General features: G+C 40.2%; 1 protein-coding gene across 1 annotated transcript in view; it reads right to left on the bottom strand.

The window, feature by feature from the left end:
• Positions 1-22,230, bottom strand: part of KLHL29 (kelch like family member 29) — a 391,937-nt gene that overhangs the window by 324,524 nt on the left and 45,183 nt on the right. The window contains exon 2 of the mRNA XM_030448709.1: positions 3,751-3,857. The gene's annotated coding sequence lies outside the window, so the exon portion shown is untranslated. The remainder of the gene's footprint in view (positions 1-3,750; positions 3,858-22,230) is intronic.

The raw sequence follows: 22,230 nt of genomic DNA, 5'->3' as shown, positions 1-22,230 counted from the left end.
TTGTTGTGGTTTAGTGAATACTTAAAAGGTCTGGAACACATTGGGAGCCAGAATTGTCCCAGGCCACACAGTAAGAGAGGGAAAATCTGGCAAGAGAGGAAAAATTCTGAGCAGGTGCTTAGCTAGCAGCACAGCTGCCTGGGGAGGCTGCAGAGCCTCCTTCCCCGTGGTGTTAAAGGACTTACCTGGACACACACACAGCCCCAAACAACCTCCTGTTGCAGTTCTGCCTCTGCAGTTGGACTGCTTTGAATAGGAGGCCGAAGAAAAGTCTTCCCAAGGTCCTTCCCAAACTGAATTATTCCACGAATATCATACGAGGGACAAGTGACACTATTCCTTGGTTTCTCTGCTGCATCCCAAAGCTTATCACTAATTCATACAGAAACTGTGACCCCAGACTTTGGTGACTAACTTTTCCTAATTCATTCCACTTGGCTCCTTGTCCTGAAAAGAACGAAACCGAACAAACCAAAATCTTTGTTTTCACTCACATAAAAACAACAAAAACGAAAAGCAAAATGCAATCATTGTGTTCATGCTCCTAAACACATGTGGTTATTTGAGGTCTCACTTTTAGTTTACTTACCTTCCTGACCCTTTCTACTCCCAAGAAATACTCCAAAAAGCAATCAGTCTGCTGTGCAGAGAGACCCAAAGTTATTTTAATAACTGCATCACAGAAACATCTCTCAACTTCTTCATTTCAAATTCCTCCCCCTAACTGCACTTTCGTAAGAGGTGCTGCATGTGGTAAAAAATAATTCAGTCTGAACCAGAAAAAACTGGGGTTAAGTACTTCCTCAGTTGGAATACAAAAATTGCATCCACATGTGATTGTCAAGATATACAGGGCTACAGTCAACATGCATAAATACTTTTTATATCCTTCAGAAACAGTAAGCAAGTTAAAAGGCCTTTTAAGGGGAACAGCTGAGCCTGGAATATCCAAAAATGGGTAAGACAGACAAGTGTGCAGCTCCCAAGTGCAGCCAATTCCCTCAAGGAGACCAAGTTAATCCTGGAATTCAAGCCCCTTTCAAACAACTACTCATTCTAACAGAAGCCTTCAGGAGGAAGCCTAGACACTGGTTTCTCCTTTCCAAATTTATTTTTTTTGTTTCTTTTGTTGCAACCAGACCACAGCTGTGGTCACAAAACACCCACAGTCATACCATAACCTAACAGAGTAACTGCAATAATTTGCCTAGGACTACCCTCAGCATTTCATGTTGATGAAAGCAGGCAATGCTGCAACTTACCACAAGCTGGATTTGTTAGACATTTCCTACCACAGAGAGTGAATGGAACTGTCACTCATCACTGTATGAGTGGCTTTGATATAGCTACTACTTTGAGTTGGACAAAACTTCTCTGAATTAAAAACAAAATACTTTTTCACAAGTTAAAGTCTTCATCCTCCTTTCTGTACATTTTCTTTTCCTTTCTTCTTCTGTTTTTTATTTTCTGCTCAACTAATTTTCGACTAAGAATGCTTAACCCTCCCTGGTCCATTTTCCCTCTCAGTGTTTTCTTTTGCTCCACTCTTGGGGAGATAAAACCCAAAGAACTTGCATATGAGCTCCAGCCACCCCAGCGAAGCTATTATGATCTGAGCACTGAACTACTGATGCCTTAGGTCTTTTCCCTAAGGCCACTTACAAGTGAACCAGGCAGCAAAGAGATGTGTCTACGTTCCTCAAGGACCATCTGACCAGGGTGTCTAAAGGCTAAGACTGTATTCCTGAGTGTACATTCTCTGGCCTATCTCCCAACATCTGTTAAAATACAGGAAAACACATACATTATTAACCATGAGGACTACTAAAAATGAAGTTTGGAGAATTATTTAACTACAACTACAATTGTTAGTATCTGCAATTTGCAGCATTACACACACATGCAGGGACAAAGAAGGAAAGAATATGAAATTAAAGCCTTGTATTCATAACTCAGACTCAATTTCCAGCAAGTTTTGTACATGCATTCCTATATGCACTATTTATGACTCTGTACTGATAGCACAAAAGGATTAAATGCACACTTATGCACACCCAAGCATACACATAATTTCCTGTTTTACCTCGAACATACTAATGATAGGAATTGAAAAAGATTTTTACATTATCAAAGCTACACTGAAAGCTTTAAGCTAGTTGTTTAGTGAGATACATTTACATTTATTATGAAATACAAATGCATTTCCAAGAGTAAAAGACATGGAAACAGGCTTTCAGTGTTTCCAAAGTGTAGTTCAAACTCATTCCTAGGAAGAGGCTGTCAGAAATCTTAAGATCAAAGATGCACTGGGGATACTGAGGTGTTAAATAAGGAATCCTGTGAAGGAGAAGGAAACACAGGAAATAAGGATTGCACAGCAGTCTGTGAAAAAATTTACAAATTAAAAATAGGGAAAAAATATAGGACTTCGTAGTTTTGGCAAAGAGCAAATAAAACTTGAGCAGCATTTGCCCTTTCACCAAAGACCATGTGCATCCATCCCGGACAGTGTTAGCAAGAGCACAGCCAGAAGGTACAGAGAAGCAATGCTTCTCCTTCAAGCAGGATTTGAAATCCTCCAGAAAAAAGAAGGCACTGACATACTGGATGCAATGGAGGATGATGTCAATGGATGGAAACCAGGCTGATCTCCTACAGATCTCACTATGTTTTTTGAATCACCAAAGGGAAGGTGCAGAGAAGACAGAGCAAACCTGTTCTTGTAAGGGTACAGAGATGTGACAAAAAGGAAGAAGTCAGCAGGGGCCCAGTGAAGTTTGAGTCTGAATCTTTGGAGATATTCAAAACTGAAATGCATATGGCCCTCTGTAACCTGTTCTGAACATGAGGTTGGACGAGATGATCTTCACAGGTGCCTTCCAGCCTGAGCTATCCCACAAATCTGCAGATCATGTTGGGAGAATAGAAAGCTGGTCAAAGACATCCAGGGGGACAAGGAAGTTATCAAATAACATCAAGGGCCAGTATTGGCTCCATGAAGAAGAAATAGAAAGAGGATCTCAAACATAAGTTAGGGAGGAGTGATGCAAGGAAAACAGCAGTTTGAAAGAGAAGGTGGAAACAGAGGATTAAGACTCAGGAAGAAGCAACTAAAAGATAAACCAAATTTGTGTCCACTAAGTTACACTTCTCTCCTGCAATGGGAAGGTAAAAAATTCTCACAGAAGTCATTTAACAATGCAGTGAAGTACTTCAGTTTCTAATGCACACAGTAGAATTGGATGAGAGGGAATCAGTTCTTTCTTTGCCCTCCCTTTGCCCCCAAGAAACCAAGGTGCCTTTAATCTCCCTTTCTCAAATATTTAAACTTGATCCTGCAAGCCTCACAGATATATGTAACTATGTTAACATTATGAATGATGTTTCATTTGTGATATAAAAATAAATGTGTCAGCTTACAATTCAAAGCTTTATGCCCAAGTAAGCACAATACAGCTTTTTATAATTTTATCAGGTATAGGCCTGTGAGTTTTGCACATAATATAAACTTTGCTCCTTCTTGGGGCTAGACCACCAAATTCAAATATTCCTGACCAGGTTTGCTGCATTAGCATTCGTACCACTACATCATTTTGCCATTGTAATATTTATGTTCAGTTGTACACTCTCCCATAGGGAACTTACTGCAGTCACTGAAAGGAAAAGCACAGCCCAAATTGTGTTCCTGTAAGCAAATAAGAGACCACAAAAGAAAAACAAAACACAAACAGCAGACATCTGCACACTTACCCTCCAATATCCAGAACCTGCCTCAAAATCAGCGTCAGGTATAACAGTCAGTAAACAGGACAGCAAACCCTTGCATTTAGCAGGAGATCTCTGGGAAGCCAGATTACCTAGAAAGAGTTGAAAAGACTTATTTTAATTCATGAGAATGAAGTCACCTATGCTTAGTAAGAGTAGGCTTCAAATGAGCTACAGCACAAGACAAAAAAAAAAATATTGCTGCACAATGGGAGACTTTACATGGCACCATGACTAAGAACATGACTCCCTGAAGGTGGCAGAAATTTATTATGAAGCACAGAATTAGATGCTGGTCGAGTGGAACAGTTCAAGGATTTGCAAAAACAAAGAAATACAGGATTATTTAAAAGTTTAATAGTGTTCTAGAGTCTTTGGTAACACAGGAACTGTCCATGGAACAAAAACAATCCCTGGAGATAAATTTAAAAGAAATATTACTCATTTTAATGCACAGAGTAAAAGGGCTATTCATAAAGCAAAGTGATTTTATACTTATGTTCACCATCTCAGATGTAATATATATTGAAGTAATCTTTATGACAGGAAGAGGCATGTAATCCTGCAAGAATGAACTGCTGTCATTATGTGCAAATCAATACAATTTTTTTTAAGTGGATATAACAGTACCTATTGATTTCATGTTTTTAGCACTGGAGTTTCCCTTTCTACAGAGAAGATTGTAACAATGACAGGAAAACTGCATACAAGTAATTGAGTTGATAGGAACTAATTTAGAGTTTACAGAGTGCTTCTCTTGAACAATGCAATCGGGGCTTCCCTCCCATTACCTCAGCTTAAGCTTTTTTCTTTTTATATAAACTTTATGGTTTATGCAATTATAATAATTCTGAGGTAGAAGAACAACGCTTCACTAATCCTACCTGCAAGCAGTAGGGAGCTCACCATGCAAAACATCTCTTTGGAAGATAAACTTCCTATCCAGTTAGTTTGTTATTACAGAGTATTTATAGGATTTTTGCTATGTTTAAATAGCACAACCAAATAATTTCCCTTGTGAAAGCCTAAAACTGCCTTGGTGCTGAAGGGCTTAGAGACTGAAGAGTGGTGAAGGTGATGATGTAAAGGAACAGGAAACAGAAGCACGTGAAGAACTGAGTAACTTATCCATGGACACTTGGTTTGCTCTGTTCCTTTAAGAGAGTTTAATAAAATTGGCAAATTCATACTATATGCTTGTGAATGAAGAATACAGCAACTTTAGCTTGATGAGCTGACCAAATGGCTCATACTGCAATGAATGATCTGTAATAAGAGCTGGCTGCAAGGCAAGATTTACAATCACAAGTAGAAATTAAAAAAAAACAACAAACTTAAGAGGGATGGGAGCAGGCCCAGCTGACAGCCCAAAATTAAAACTCATAAAACAACCAGACCAAACAGTTACAATTTTTAGTCCTTACTTCACACAGAAAAACTACAGCCTTGCCTAACCACTAGGCAGCTGCAGGTTAGTTTCTTGAAAATGCAAAGCAAGATAAGGAGGAAACACACAAAAAGCCTGGAGGAGGCACAGATATGTAAACATCCCCTCCAAGTTACCCTGAATCATTCCTGTTCTCTCTGTCACATGGGGATCAACCCTTCTCCTTAGCTTGATTTGTTTACAAATTGGTTGGTTAGACCAATTTTGGAGTTAAGGCTTTTCAAATAGCTGGTCTACACAGTTATCTATTTAATGCTTCTCAAAACACGTTGTTGAGACATTTCAGCCAAGTATTTCTGACCTCCACAACATGACTGAAGAATTTAGAGTGGACTGCTTGAAAAAGCTCAAACAAAAATACGATCTTTAGTTTTGATTTTTTGTTTGTCAAAAAGAATTCCGTTTTCATGAAGTAGTTTACAGAGAGAAAGAAAAAGCTCAAGGGAGCCATTTCTCCTTTGCACAGTGACTCATCCTATCACAGTTACTCCATCATCTCCAAGGGCAACACTAGGCCAGAGCTACTCCAGAAGATCTCCTTAGGGAAACATCTACTTTTCAAAGCCATCTCAGGACTCTAGTTACAGGACTTCACAGAACAGAAAAGCCTTTGACAGTAACACAAAATTCCTCTGATAGGGAAAAATCCTGAGAAGCCAATAACAGTTTTACATGAAGGAAACCTTTTTCTTTCCCACCTCAATAACGGAAGACTTGAATATTTACAAAAAGAGTCATGCAGACTCTAGAGAGAAGTGTCATACAAAATGGCAAAGCAGACCGCATAGCTTTATACAGGACATCTGTACAAATAAGGATCAAGGAAAAAAAAGAAAAAAAAAAACCAAAGCAATAATCTGTCACCATGAAAATGGCACACAAAGACATTTGTTGACAAAGTCGGCATGCTCCTGGATACGCCCAAAGACAAGTTGAAATTATGATCAAATGTCTTCACCATTTAAAATACTGCAATTCACATTTTTTACTAGCATTTGGGTGGGTTTTTCTGCACTCACTTTAGAAAATCTTGCCTGTTTATAGTTAAGGATATTAATCTTAGCCAAACTTTGCTGCAGCTGCCACTGAGGTAAACCAAGGCAAGGCCAGGTGTTTCCAGATGACCAAAACAAAATACTGAACCTGGAAGGGGCAGAAGCAAATAAAGGAGGTTTAAACATCAAAACTAAGAGCTGCCATCTCTCATCATTGTGTACTATCTATAAAAGAAAGCCTCAAGTCCCTGTATTAAGACTTAAAGATGAAGATACATTACAGAAGCTTCAGCCACTGCCTCACCTCTCTTTTGGGAGCCTAACAACCTCACAGATCCTGTACTCTACCTGAGCTTCTAAGTTAAAGTACATGAAGCAAACTGTATGTGAAGAAAACCAAGCACCTGCATTATTTCATCTAAATTGCATACAGTAGCAAGCTTCATTAAGCTGGCAGTTCATTCTTAAAGGTTAAATTAGCAGAAGGCCAGTTAAATTGTGGAAGAAGTTGGTGCCAGCTCACCTAACTCATCAACAAGGGCATGGTCATGAAGGGATGGAATTGTCAGAAGTGTCTGACTTCAAAATCCTGGTCACTGAGAAGCATGTCTGGATCTCTTAGACAAAGCAGCTCTAAGAATTGGATTCCCCCAAACTGCAGCAGTTTGGGTTTGGACAAGGTAGAGCTACCCTGAACCAGAAAACAAGAAGATTCTGTGACAGCACAAACAGGCAATGGAAAGCTCGCCATGCTTTAGCTTTACACAGTAAATTAGAAAAAAAGGTTTCCAAAAGGCATGAAAGGATGATGGAGAGAATTATTTCATATGATGTTAAGTCAAAACCCACAATTTTCACTCACAGCTGGACAGTTTCAGAGGTTCTTCATTACAGATGAAGGGCAATACAGCAGAGCAGCTCAAAACCCAAGAGCTGTACAGATAGAGAGAGAAGTGTATATGGATTTAAACAGCAGCATCCTGATCTAAAGTGAGGTGAAGAGCAGGCAGCAATATCTGGCAACTCATTACTGCAATGAGGGATTGCTCCAGAGCTCCCCCAAAGCAGAGATCACCCAATGTTCTGCAGCAGAAGCCCATAACAGACCTCAGTGAGGATGCAGTGCACCAGGCAGCACCTTCCTGTAATGTCCCCCTTGTATTTGAAGAAAAGTATTTGCAAAGGAGGAAGGATAAAGCCAAGGACAAGGAGAGAGTTATTGTAGGTTAATTAACCAGGAAAAGTTTAATACAAAAATACTTCATGAAAGCCTGCCTGTGCAGACAAGCTATAAATCAACTGTAAAGCACAAAGTGCTTCAAAAATGCCTTTTACAAGCTGCTTTGCACTGCAAACGTAACCTTCCCCACACTAGGTACCACAGATTGGGGCAGGAATTGAAGAGAGAATGAAATGCTTGACAGAGGCACAGCTGGAGCACACACTTTGCAAATAAACAAGGCAAAGGAAAGCAAATGAGTGTGTACGTCTCTGTGTGTGTGTGTGTCTATGGGGATGGGGGGCTGGTGAAGATAAGTTAACACTTACTAGGTAGGCTAAGTAGATGTTTCGTAAGCAGTAAAAGATGGGTGCTTATAGGCAGTGTATCTGGCAAACCAGAATCAGCCACCCCACAAACAGGCAAGCTTAGCACAAAGCTAAGTACAAATGTACCTGAGTTTTCAGTACTGCACAGGTTAGGGCAAACTGCTGTGCTGTCTCAGTTACCTTCAGTGTATTTCACTGGGACTATTCCAGCTCCATATCTTTGGATGCCTGGTGTGACCCATTGCCCTAACATCGCCAGAAGCCCAGCAAGTGGTCTGGAAAGGAGTAATTATGGATCCCGCAAGCTCTGAAGTTGGGCAAGGCTGAAGCCAAGAGTTGCAGGCTAGGATTAAAAAAAAAAAAAAACCAAACAAAAAAACCCAACCAAACAACAAACCACAGGGCTGGAGCTGAAAGATTCATCCTATTTCCCAGTTTCACTTGACTTTGAGAAGAAGTCTCTGCTCTGCACTGTGATGCCCACAGAATGCTATTGTGTATATTGACCCATATTTATTATTTGTAACAGAATTCACAGATGTCTTTTCCTCAACTGAAAACTGGCAAGCTAATAATTTGCAGGAAAAAATGCTGCAGAACCCAGAGCATGTGTAAGCCAAAGGGATTCTGAAATGCTTGGAAAAAGCCTGGCAATGCTGCCAGCATTCACCAAGGTCCAAAAGAATTGACGTCTCAGCCACAAAGACTAAGGAAACACCCAAGAAAAATTAGCAGAGAGGAGAATGCCTAAAGTGCAAGCTATTTAAATAAATCTTTAAACAGTAACAGATGAGAGTATCATGGGATGTACTGTCTAACAGCTCTGGGTTTGAAATTATAATTGCTGGATTCCAAAGACTGCTTGGTATGTTTTACTCAGAATGTTTCTTGCAATCACACTCATCTCTCCGAAAGCAGGCTGGGAACTATTAACTTCTCTTCATCAAAGATTGACAGTAACCCTGAGTTCATTCTGTGTAACACTTGTTCAAAAGTCCCCTGCTTTCAAATGCTGGTCCTTCCTTCAAGGAGTTAAACTGGAACAAAGGAAAGGGGGGAATAATTTTAGCTCAGTACCCTCCCTGTTCCATTACATCAGCGAATTAACTCCTCTTGTGACATTACACAACTTTGGAGAAAACATCCATGGTTTAGAACTGACTGCTCAGTTTGTATTCCTGCATGGATAATCACTTCTTTAAAAGGAAGTATACATCAATAATATTCATAGGGAGCTTTATAAGAGCTTGGCAAACATTTCTGACAAAACAAAAAATGCAGACAGAGGGATTACTCATAAAATGCTACATCAACAACTCTTTGACAGGCATCTGGATTGTGCTGCTCTTTAAAAAGGAAAAACAAAGATGTCACTTTGAATTCTAAATGGAAACAGTGAAATATGCCATTAAAAATATCAGATCATAAACAAAGCTATTTTTGCAAACTCAAATGCAATGAGCAATCATGGCAAAGTTAGACAAGACAGTTTACACTTGATAAAAAAAAACCTTCAGAACACTGCATGGGGGTACAGAGGTAACAGGTTAGTAATAAGTTTATAGAGCAAGAGGATCAGACACCCAGCATTAATAGCCTACCAAGTCTCATTTTTCTTGAAATGGCTTTCAGCTGATGCTGCTCTAAATGAAGTTAAAGGATACACACTTGCTCAACTGAATAAAACTCCAGAAGAAAATGTAGATAGGCACTTGAGAAGCCCATCTTCTAAGAATGTCTTTCACTATCCTTCCCCTAAACCATGTTAAACATGAAACTGTGTTATCCAGATAACTTTAATTTCTGTGGTATTCTGTAGCACAGACTCAGACAGATGACTGATGATGCACACAGGAATTTCTTACTCACTTGTCATTTTTATTTTGTGGGAAAAGCTCAAGGAGCTGAGGTCTGTGGAGCTCAGAGACATGCAAAATACTCAAATGCAAAGAGGCAGCTGAAAAGGCTGCTTATTCAAACAAATGCAGAGTTCTAATGAATCTTCAATGTTCAGTTCAAAACTGTTCACCTGAATAGCAAGGTTTCTTTGAAGACAAATACACAGAGTCTAGTAGAAGGGGTAGATTTCCTTAAAGCAGAGACAGCTTCTTCACAATTCACTCAAGTCCACTGGCTTTTCTGGAGAGATAAAGGCAGGTATGCCTGCTGAAAGGCCTTTTATTTCTTTACCAAAGTAAAGACTAGGAAAGATGCACTCTTCTGAAACAGTTTGAAGGCATTGGGATTAAAAGGCTGAAAAATTTCAGGACAGCTTGACTAACATATCTTCCCAACTCTATTTCTTCACTGCAGCAGCTGGAGAGAGACCAGTGTTCAAAGCACTGAAGCGGCTGAGACTGAAAATACCTCAAAACTACTTTGACATCATGAACCAACTGTCTGTAGTTCAAGGTGTTTTCCAGATTTTTGTCAAAAAAATCAATAGAAAAAGTAGAACCAGAACAAAGTCTGATGGTTCATCATTTGCAGATGGCTTTTCACAGAAAGCCTTTCTCTTCTAGGAAGACTTTCAGGTACTATCAGGGAGTCAGGTAACATAACCAGCTGCAGGTGATGTGAAGACAGCCACATCATGCCATGTTTGGAGTGGGAAGAATCCTCTCAGGCATCTCAAGAGCTGCAAGATGGGGACAGGCTGCTGCAAAAGAGGCAGGGCAGTAGCAAAGAGATTGCCTGGCTCTTCAGAGGAGTGTCCCTCCTTCCCTTAGGTGAAGCTCCACACAACACTAATAGAAAATGAGCAGAGAACAGACTGCACTTGCTCATGATGTACCAGAGACAGCAGAAACACCTAAAACCTCATTCTGGTGGGTCTGATGCTGCAAAATGAGAAGGGAAAGTAAGTAGCATTAGCTTGGAAAGAACAGCCTGTGCTCCAAAAGGCAAGAAGATCAGAACACTGCCATACCCCAAAGAGAAGGTAACACCCTCATTTAGGTACAAAGTAATCTGAAAGGTAAAAATAACCAAGGTGGTAACACTGCTGCACTGTGGTATCTCCATCAAATGTATGCCAAAAAGGTTTCCAAAAATATGAGTGTCTACTTAGAGGAGTTAGCCTTAGGACACAAAGAGAAGTAATTTGCTTCATTTACAGAAGTCACCTCTGATTTCCCAAATGTAGCCTCAATTTTCTCTCAGACTCACTTTGGACTGAGAAGTTGAGTACAGCAGGGAAAACCGTATTGTCTTTGCAGGGACCAGCACTGCCAGATAATCCTAGCAGTCCCTTCTTGACTTTAGTCCAATTTGCTTGCACATTGTAAAGGTACAGGACTCAGTTCTTTGCATTATCCGTAAGAAAAAATAAAAATCCTGCCATGATTACAAAATTTTTAGTGATGCTCTGGGGCTGTTGGTGAAACATTTTAGTGATTAATTATTCCTGCTGTCAAAATCTATTATGATTTTTCTTGGCTTTCATTTCTAGACAATGAATCTTAGTATATTTTTGTTCAACAGACTGAAGAATCTTCCTTTCTTAAAATTTCCCAATTAGGAAAGCTAACAAATTCTTTCCTTCCCTTCCCTTGGATTAGGGTAATGAATGACTGTAAGAAATCCCAGAGGCTTAAAGGCATGTCTTTCCACCCCCTTAGCCACTATCACCACTCTTCTACCCTATCTCAGCCTCCTTGAGATGCTGACAAACCTGAACATTCTGAGAGTGCCTGCTGTACAGTCAGACCTAGACTGAACACAGACTCCCTGAAGTTCTCCTAGGGATGTACATGGAGATTACTGACACAGGCAATGCAACAACTTTGTTCCAAAAGCTTATGTCCCCCTGGTGTCATCTCAAACTGGATTAATAGCCCTCTCCTCCTCTCCATTGACTGTGAAGGGAGCCCAGGACAACTGCTTCAGAGTAGGACACCACACTGTAAATGCCTGAAGCAGGGCCAACTCAGTTCCCATCCCTCACACTTGCCAACTCTATTTCATCCTAGTTTCTTAATCACAATGGTGACACCAAGTCAAATGCCTTCTAGAGACCATAAGTATCAAATTTGCCATCACATTAACAACACTTGATAAATATCAGGTTATCTTGACAGGATCTATTTTCTATAAGCTCATGTTGATTGGCATTAATTACATTTCTCTTACTCAATACTTTACCAGCTGTCACATTTATTATAACACAAATCAATATTAGAATGACAAGACTCAAAATCTCACACCTTTGAGGCACAGAACTTGGCCACTTTTCCAAAGCAATGAACCAAATTTCCAAAGCCAACTGCCAGCAGCACACTGGCATAACAAGAGCTCTTAATCTCCTCTTTCCCCCTCCCAATTACAACGCTAAAAAAAGATCTGTAGCATAATTTGTCATCCCCAAAGACACAGCAGAACAAACAGCTCAGTTACAAAAGATCCCCTTTAGTGGAAAGAGGAAAGCAAGTGAAGACAGAAGAGGAAATGTGGGAGGTGAGCAGGTTACAGTCAATCAAACTTTTGATTCTATATGAATAATTAGAAAAAGAAGCAATTCCTTCACAGCAAGAATTTGTTGTGATGTCAACTGTTGATTTTAGCACAGATGAACATCACAGAATTCATTTGATTGTGTAGAGATCATGCTGTTGAAGTTGAGATGCAAGTTTTACTTCAAGAATTAGCTTGAATGAGAACACAGCGTTTTGGCTCTATACATATGGTGCTGAGAAACCTTCAGTGGGCAGCCTGAGAGGTGACCTTCCCCAAGAAGAGTCAGCACTGCTTGCAGTCATCCAGATGCCTATGTGGGAGACAAGGGGAAGGAAAGCATTCTCCTAGAGGATTCATATTTTCCTGGCAATCATTTATTTTCAGCAGAATGCTTATTGGGTGACATATCAGGGCTACCTCCAACTTTCTCAATAAGCTTGGTAGGCACCTTCCACACAACTACTTGGAATGAAGCATTACAGCAAATCATTTCATGAAGTTACTACCATCTTCATGATGCTCTGAACATATCTGCAGAGACACGAATGCTCCAGGTGAAAAACTGCAGTGCCTCCTCTGATACACTTTTTTACAGCTCTGACTAAAACACATGCAAGTTCACCAGCTACAGAGGGCTTGCTTGTCTCATGACAAACCAGCACCACCACAATCAGGAAGTTATTAATTTTTAGTGTCAGGTAACAGTATTCTTCTCCATGGGTGCTATTTGTCTAAACAGCCCCAGGCAGTGTCCTGCAGCCTGTCAAAGGCTTTGAATAAGATTATCACACACCCATTTCTTGACATAGCGACTATGCTGATGACAAAAAGTATATGCAATGATCACACTCCAGCACCAGGGATTTTTCTTCTCATGGTTTAACAGTGATATCAGGATTAGTACAAAAGCCTTCTCCACAGCTCCAGCTCTCTGGTGATGTGATTTCCAGCCACAAGCTCCATCTCACTTAACATCTCCATTCAAACTCTCCTCACTTAAATGTTCTCTCATGGTCTTCATTTGTCATATGCATAATTCAGACTCTCAAAATTGCTTTCATGTGATCTGTCTAGACAAGTGTCTGCTCCAAGACCAATTCCATAAACTACATAACCCAAACGCCATGCTATGGGCACACACTATTCCAGAAAAGGCCTATCAAGAGTTTTGCTTCTGCAATGACAACTGAGATGTGCAAAACCCATACAAAATAATGACATTTTGTAACCAGTACAAGTGAACTAAAGATGTCCATGCTCCAAAGAACTTCAAATATGTTGGTCTCTCGTGACTCAAACAAGGAAATCAAGTTACCACTAAAAAAGAAAATTCTTCTTGTCTCATGTGTAACTAATTCTTACCTCCTCTGCATCAAATCTTACCATGTGTATCATCATATTAGTTATTAACTTCTGATTGAATTACTGCAATTCTCATGGAAATGTGGGCATGACAGGAAAAACAATTTTTTTCTTATGCACAGAGGTTATAGATTCGCACAGGGTGCTCACCAAGGCGTAGGGAGTGTGAGCACCCCTCACCTTCACAGAAAAGCAGTATTATTCCAATTTCCATGAGTAAAATAAAAAAAATTAATTGCCATTTCAGAAAAAAAAAAAATCAGGGATTGCAAGGGATCTTAATCTATAGCTCAGCCTACATGAATCTCTGTTCAGCACCTATCACACAACTCACCTGCTTCTTTGGACGTTTTCTCCCAAACTACAATAGATAGCCCCAGAATTAATCTTTCTGATTGCCTGTGTAACTTCATACCACAAGAACAGTGTAGCCATGGGTTATTAATGAGTCCTGATCAAGTGCACATGGAGTCCAAATTATTTGCTAAAAAGTTATCCTCCTATAGGCTATATAAATACATAATACATCCACATTAACCTGTCTGACACTGGAGCAGCCTTCACAGCAATCTGGTCTACTTTATCTCCAAAGTAGACTCTTAAACCTCATTTGAGTGAGCACACATTTTAAATAATGATGAGGCTCCAATTTTCACATTTTCATGGATGCAGTCTCAAATTTATTTGTGCTATGACCATCTATTATCTGTCAGCACTGAGCAAACTAGGTGAGAAACGAATGGTTAGCAGTATATTATCTGGAATCCTAATGAAAATTAATACAAGGTGAGTTGCTGAAAACAAAAATGTTACTTGTTGATTGCTAATGCAGCATGACCTAAGTTATTTCTAACATAAGATCAGAAGTTGTTTGGTTTGGGTTTTTTGTTTTGTTTTTTCTCAAGAGAAGTTAATTTCCTCCACCCATTCAATTTTATATATGGAATATTTAATCCACTGAAGCACTTCTGTGTTTCCCACAGTAAATCTGTTCAAAGCAAAACTTAAGAGCAGTGTCAAATTAAAAGAAACGTTATTACCAACTCATTAGAAAAGTCCCAAAACAAGGAGTTTCACCCATTTGATCCTGACTTCATGGCTTCTATGAGGACAGATACGCTGCCCTTTATCTAGACACCCCATAGATTAAACATGAAGAGGTGGAAGGCTGGCACATCTCCTTGGTCATTTTATTATCTCAAGCCTATCCAACAAGGTGAGCAACACCCAGTTAAACTGAGATGGCAGGAGAACCTTGGGGCAGTAAAGCACAGAATGCTTTTCCTTCTTGGAGGAAAACAAACAAAAAATCAAAACAAAAGCATGTATTGGTGTTTCTGGGGATTAGTGATACAACCAGATCACAGTCCACTAGAGTGTTCAATATAGCAGCAGTCTCTTTTGCACCTAGTTGAAAAAAATACCTGGTGGGTATGAAGAGTATTTGCAATCTAAAAATTCACTGGAAGTAGCACCCAGATGCTGCTTTGCTCTACCTTACTTTGCTGTAAAACAACAAAACCCCTCACAGAAAGGCAGCATAACATAACCTACAGGTAGGACACATATGAGAAACCAGGCAGCACAACAGTTCTCATCCTTCCCAGGTGTATCCCAAAAGCAAAGATCATCCCTTGGCCTATGGTCCAGTGCTCTGACCAGCAGGTCCTGTGATTCACACCCACCAGACCAGCATCCTGCATCCCTCCCATCTCTCTCAAAACAAGGAGCTTCACTGATTGCAGGTGTTCAGAAAAATATCTGAAAAATGTCCTGCCATGAATTAATTCATCTGTTAAAAATTTAATAAAGCTACAATATTTATTACTTGGCAAAGAATATAAAGCTTTAAAATGTAACAGTGTGCAGAGATAAGAGTGTATTATTATGACTAGCAATGACTGTATAAATTTAAGGTATTTATACTTGTAAATCACTTCAATTATTGCTAACTGAAGAATATTATGAAAATAAGTTATATGCAATACAGAACAAAAATAAATCAATTACTTAAATGAGTATTCCTTGTTTTAAACCCTAAATAATTTAAATCCTAAAGAGTACAGTCATTTTGATTTAGAGCATTTCAGCCTGACATACACTTGGAGTAAAAGTGGAAACATGTAATAAATCACCTTTAAAATAAATGGCTATATCTGAGTGAGAATGGAGCTGTGCTACAGATGAGAAACACGAAGAAACTATCAAGGCAAAGAAAAAACATTGGACAGGATGTCAATGAGAAGCAGCTTTATGCTAAGAGGTACAGGAGCACCTTAATCAGTGGAAACAAAGGTGGGAGGGAGAGATGCTTCCAGATGAGCTGGCACTGGAGTGCAAGTGGTCTGTGTCAAATTCTTGGGATTAATCACCATCCTCACGACCCACCCAAGAGAAACAAAATGTGCTTTTGCTCAGTGCACACCACAGCTGACAGGTGAAAAGAGGTATGCAGCTTTATTTTGAAGGTTTACATGAATGTTTAATGGGCTGGAAAAAAAACCCATTCACAGAGTTTTGCATTATTCAGTAATTTCTCTAATTATAAAGTGACTTCGAGCAATGCCCTTGCTGCAGACAGTCCCTTTTCCAGGGCCCATTGTTTAAGAAGCTGTGTGTGAGCAATGAGAACCTCCACATGCCAAAGTGAGCATCTCCTAAGTGTCACTTCTACCCAGCCATCGTTCCTCCAGCAGGTAACATGCACATTATCTATGCTGACCTCTCCTTATTTATAATACCTCTGTGTCATAAACCAATTATCAGCATTTGACACGAGCAGCACTTGCTAGTTTGAAAAGTAATTAAAAGTTAAGACTTGTCTCTTGCAACAGAAAAGCATTCACAGGAGTAGTACTAGAGAAAAGTTGTGTCATGCAAGCCATCAGTCTAATTCTGCCTCCATCCATCACGGGAGGTCTCCCTGGATGGCAATGCACAGGCAAGCAAACAGCAATGTTTATGAGGTGCAGCTGGTGATACTTACATTAACAGCAAAAGCAGCATCAGTTAAATTAACATTCTTCATTCTTTCATTGCTCATTATGGTTTGACAGACATACCCACAGTCCACATAAATGACTCAGAGCAAGAGAGCTGTCTAGCATCCTGCCATGAAACAAGACCACCTAATGGGAGCAGCCAATGTAATTAAAACTCTGGAAACCAAGATTTATACCAGTTTAAGGATGCAGTGGTGAGTATTATGACCTACTTTAAGTTATTAAAGGAATTGTGAAAGCCCATGCCATTACCCATGTGAAAAAAGTAAGAGCCTACCATTTGTGTTATTTGTCCGATAAAAGGGACTCAAGCATTCTTTTGATCTAGGAATCATTTGTGTTGTTTCAGGTCTGGAGGTGCAGAGGGAGAGGAAAGAAAAAGACACCACTTAAGTATTAACTAATCAGCTTCCCCTGGAGAACATTCTTCCTAAGTCTTACTCATTCGAGTCCACAAGATTTTCTTTGATGGGGAATCACAGCAACAGGTTCTGCTTAAAAATGTACATACACATTTAATCTCTTGGATCAAGAAAAGTTAATTTCATCAACTTAGGGCTGTATTTCATGGAACTGTAAGTGTCAGATATGAACACAGTACCAAAAAAAGGGTGAAAACCTGTAAGTATTTTATGCAACTCCAAAGCCCCAGAATTAGGCTTGACCAAGTAACAGAATCTGTTCAGACTGGAACTCAAGTGCATTAAGGAGGTATTAATAAAATCAGAAAAAGTATGCTTATAAATAAATAAATCAATCAATCACATGGACCTGTAGCTATACGTGAACTTTAAGCACTGTGTGAATGAACTGTTATATCCTTAGTTATTAAACTCAGATTAAATCATGAAAGACAATTCAGCATTTGCAGAAGGTGCTGCAGAAATTGTAAAGTACTGAAGAAGGCTCCACGTGGCAGCACAGTACACCCACTGCCTGACAGGCACATGGCAACACCAGGCATGCCAGGAAAAGGGCTTGCAGAACTCAGGATGCAGGGTGAGCAGGAGCCTGGAGTAAGCCTGGGAAATGCTGTGTGGAGCAGAACCAATTCTTAGAAATCTAGCTCTTCTGCAAGAAGGTAAAACCATCACTTCGCTTTCCAAGCGTGATCTCCCTACTGGAGTTTGCTCTTTGTTTCATCTCCCTTCCCTTCAGCTAGAAGAAATAAAAGAGGAGAGCTTTTTTACCTCTACCTTAAGCAGTTCAAAAGCATCGTGCCCTTTCTTTTCAGTGGCTCAAAGTGCTTCAAAAGCACTTGCCTTGAAAATAGACATGGTACAATGTCCATTGCTGTCTGAGATCTGAAACCCCATCTTCAGCCCCCAAGAGGAATCTATAAGCACCAGTCCACTAAGACACACTTTGGGGTGTGAGGATGCATGCAAGGACCCTCTCCACCTCTCCCAGCAGGGGTGGTTCTCCTGCTCTTTGCTGTGGCAAGGAGGAAGGTGACCCTGGTGCCCATCTCTGCACTCCCAAATGGGGCAGAAATGGCTCTGCCATTCTGTACCATACGTCTGTATGTACACATACACACTTATGAGCTTCAGAAAACCAAAAATAAGAAGGACAACATGAAAAAAGCTCTTCACCTTAATATACAGGTATATAGCATTTAGAAGGTCAATACCTATTCCCTGGCACAGCACAGCTCCCACCTATATAAACACACTTCCCTCCAGAGATGTATTCCTGTTCCTCCTGCTCCAGGGGCATCCCCACACCTGGGCATGGCTCAGGAAAAGCCCCCAGCCAAAACCCTGGCCAGGAGCATGCAAAGACCACCTAAATGCATACACTTGAGCTTCTGCCCTGGACCTAGTTTAGCAATATAGATGTAGTCACAACGAATCAAGATAAAATCATAGAGTTTAAAGCAACGTCAGGTATACGGAGCCTAAGAAGGGCTCTAAGTGGCCAACACCTGTATGGCCTAAGCCAAGAACAGGAATTCAGCCCATGCTGCTTTACCTGGAGGCTTAATGCAGCCAGAGTTGGGGTAAAAAACCCACAAACCCCAAACCCCACATTTGTTGTGATCAGCTGCTCTATTTCCTGCAAAATACTCCCATATATTCCAAGACATACGAGTTCAGGAAGCAAGTTAATTAGCTAAGGGGATATCTAAATTTAAGGGCTCTTGTATGAGGACCACTCCTTTCTCTGGCCTACCATCCTGCAGCCTCAGTGCTTCTGACAGAGAGCTAAACAGAAGTCCCCTTGGGAACTAGTTATCACCCATCTTGTTTTCCTCTCTGCTATTTCCAAACAGCTGGGCAGGGGCTCTGGTTGCCCCAAAGGAGCACATGCAGAACCTTCCCAATATTCCTGCCTAGGGACCACACTCCCCACCCTTCAAGGGCCTCTTATGCCCAGACAGGACTCCCAGCTGACCTTCACATTAAAAAACAGAAAACAAACAAAAAAACCCCCACATTGGGTCACCAAGAAAAGCTTTTTTTATTTTTTTCCAAGGAAGTTTAGTAGGTGCTTGCTACAGTCACTCAAGAACTGGAAACAAAAACTGATCCAAAGTTCCTCACTTCTACACATGTCACCAAATACCCAGTATCACCAAGGGCTTTGCTGCATGGAAGTACAGTTTTGCTTGTCCCATCACGAAATTACACTGATACCTGGGGAGAAATGCCATCTGGGACAGACATAGCCAGGTCTGTCCTAACCAACACAAACTGAAGCTTGAGTTAGTTTTGCTATATACTATTATAAGTTATACTATTATAGGTTACACTATTATAGGTTATTCAGTTAGAAGAATATTGCCTCTCAAACAAAGATATGAAGAAACAATGCTCTCCATCTGTTGTATGATTGTTTGGTTTTGGTTTCTTCTTTTTTCCAAAGAAATAGTCAATTGACATAGTACAACTCTTGGCTATTCTTCACCTAGAACAGATACACTGTGCTTCCTAAAAACATTCCCTTGGAAGAGTGCTGGAACATGGAAATGCTACTTACTGAGAGAGGGAAGACTAAGCACTGAGTCACATATGTAAACACTGGAGATACAAGATTTCTGCAGATAACATGTTGAAATTTCAGGGCTCATGTGCCAGAAAACCACTATACTGTTTGGATTTTTTTGTTTTCCTCCCTATATTAGTCTGTAATATTAGTCCCCTATAAAACTCTGCCTTGCTGGCATCTCAGAGGCTCATGGAAATATGACCACAGAGAAGAATCTCATATGCAGTCAGTATGGTTTCTATTAGTAAAAATAAGACAGTCCAACTTAAGTGGTGGGGTGGGTGGTAGGGAACAAGTAGAACATATGTCAAATCATTAAATCACCTCATTGTTTCTAATGCCACAGGACCTGATCCAAAGTTCAAACATGAAACACCCTTTTCATTGGTTTTAAGGAATGTTGGATCCAGCTTAAGCAGTCTTTTTTTTTTTTTTTTCTTGTCTGCAGAAGAGCTGCTGGGAAGGTCCTCAGTAACAGCTTCATGGATGTTCACACAGCTGATTTAATAACTTGAGTTCTAATGAAGCAGCTAACTAAGGCTAAAAGATCCTCCTTCAAGCAAACTTTTTTTCTTACAAAAAAAAAAAAAAGTCTTATTACCTACAATGACAACTCAGCTTCTGCCTTCCATTCATTAGGACTGTAATCATTACAGGTGAAAATCTCTGCTTTTAAAACTTCCCCAAGTTACTTAATTTAGTGAAATGCAAGCCAAACAAAGTACATTTCAGCTTCTGACAGATCTGAAGTAGTAGGTATCTTAAGTACAGAACATGAATCAGCTATTCAAATTGAACCCCTTATAATCTAAGAGAGAGCTTATGTGCAAAGCAGCTCATGCTCCTTTTTAGAAAACCAGGTGCAAGCTTGTGAAAATGTGTTATCTTGTTGCTAATAGCGATCACCAACTGGGATTTGATAAAAGGACAACGAGGCTTCGGCTGTTTCAGAAAGGGACTCATTAAAAAACAGGAGAAAAGAAAAAGCACTCAATGTAACAAACAAGAGATTATCCCTTGCAGCACAGTTTCCACCTTGTGACTGTATGTGGTAGCAGGAATATGCAACACTATCCAAGATCCCAAGGAAAGCTGGAGAGATGCATGTGTGAATGTTTTTTCACTAAATCCATGTCATGTAAATTGCCATGCAGACAATACTCATGTTGTATTCATAATACATGCTCTTTTTTTTCCCACTATATAATTATATAGGAATAGTTTAATACATAGTTACAGAAATAGAACTGACAGGTAGTAGCAGACCCAAGATTACAGGTCAGCAAGCCATACTACAGTACAAGTAAAGTGTAATTTTGGATTTCCTACACAGAAAAATTTCAGAACTGCAAAAGGAAGGGGTATTTCCCTACCATGCACACAAAACTAGACCTAAAATATAGAAACATTAGGCAGAATGAACAACTTGATCATAATTACAACTTCCAAAAGTACTTCCCTCTTGTGTAAAAGGACTGATGGGATGGGAAAGCATCCAGCTCAGTAACTGTTGAAAGATACCATTTAAAATTTAACATCACCTGGGCCAGAAGGGAGCTTTCCTTAGGATCTGCATGTTGACACATCAGAAGAGAGTTGAGAACATCATGGGAACCTTGTGAGCTATATCAAAAGTTACAACTTGCTCCAGCATAGGCTAAGCCAAGGCAGGCAGGTCTAGAAGAGTAAAGATCACATGAAAAGCAAGTCATATGCTGTGTTACAGACCCACTGGCTTCCAAGTTCCCCTCAGCAGTGAGCTGCAGATGTGACAAGCAGAGGTACCCAAGTGGTGCAACTAAGTCAGTAAGGCAAACAAGGTTGCCACTACTACTCTTTGCTAAAAGAATGTCTAAAAAAATTGAGCCTTTAGAGAAATTGCTTGGATTCCAAGGCTCTGACAAGCCAGCTTTGCTCATGGATATATCAGGAGCAGCTGAAGATGGCTACTGCACTCTGCTGCTTTTAATGGTCACTTGCCCAAGCAATGGTTTCAACTCCACTGCACTTTGCAAGCCTCTCCTTGCCCGAGTTAGCCAAATCCCCTCTGATGACTTCTCAGGCCAAGGGAAGGGATGAAACTGGATACTGCAGTGCTCTGATCTCCCCTTTTCCCACAGCAGCACAGCACTACACAGCACAGGAGTGGCAGGAACGTATTCCAAATGCAACAGCAACTTCCAAAATGAATGCTCCTCTTCTGGCTACAATTAGAACTCCCTGGGCTACTAGAAATCACCCAGGTCAAAAGCTGCACAAGTAACAGAGAAAACATGAGAACATTCTCAATATCTCCAGCTTCTGTTGATGCTGTGGAGTGGGTGGGAGACACAACTAAATAAGAATTCCTCACTGATACAATGAACCAAGATGGGAAAATGATTCTCCCTCCCAAAAGAAAGTGCAGCATTAAATTAAGGTTTCTAATGCTGAAAAACCGCTGAAGGGCTGGGAGGCAATTAACACCCAATTTCTGCAAGCTGCATCTCAAATGCAATATAGGAAACTGGCAATTATAGCGTACTGCACACCAACAGAGAACTGTGCTGCTAAACTTGCAGCTTGCTGCAAACTGTGACAGTGTCCTCAGCCATGCCATGTGCTCACACCTGAGAGTCCCGACAACAAGCAGAGAGAAGAATGAAAGCTGTAAGTGTGCTTCAAA

This window comes from Calypte anna, chromosome 3, assembly GCF_003957555.1.
Source record: "Calypte anna isolate BGI_N300 chromosome 3, bCalAnn1_v1.p, whole genome shotgun sequence".
NCBI lineage: Eukaryota > Metazoa > Chordata > Aves > Apodiformes > Trochilidae > Calypte > Calypte anna.
This window is presented reverse-complemented; position numbering and strand designations above follow the sequence as displayed.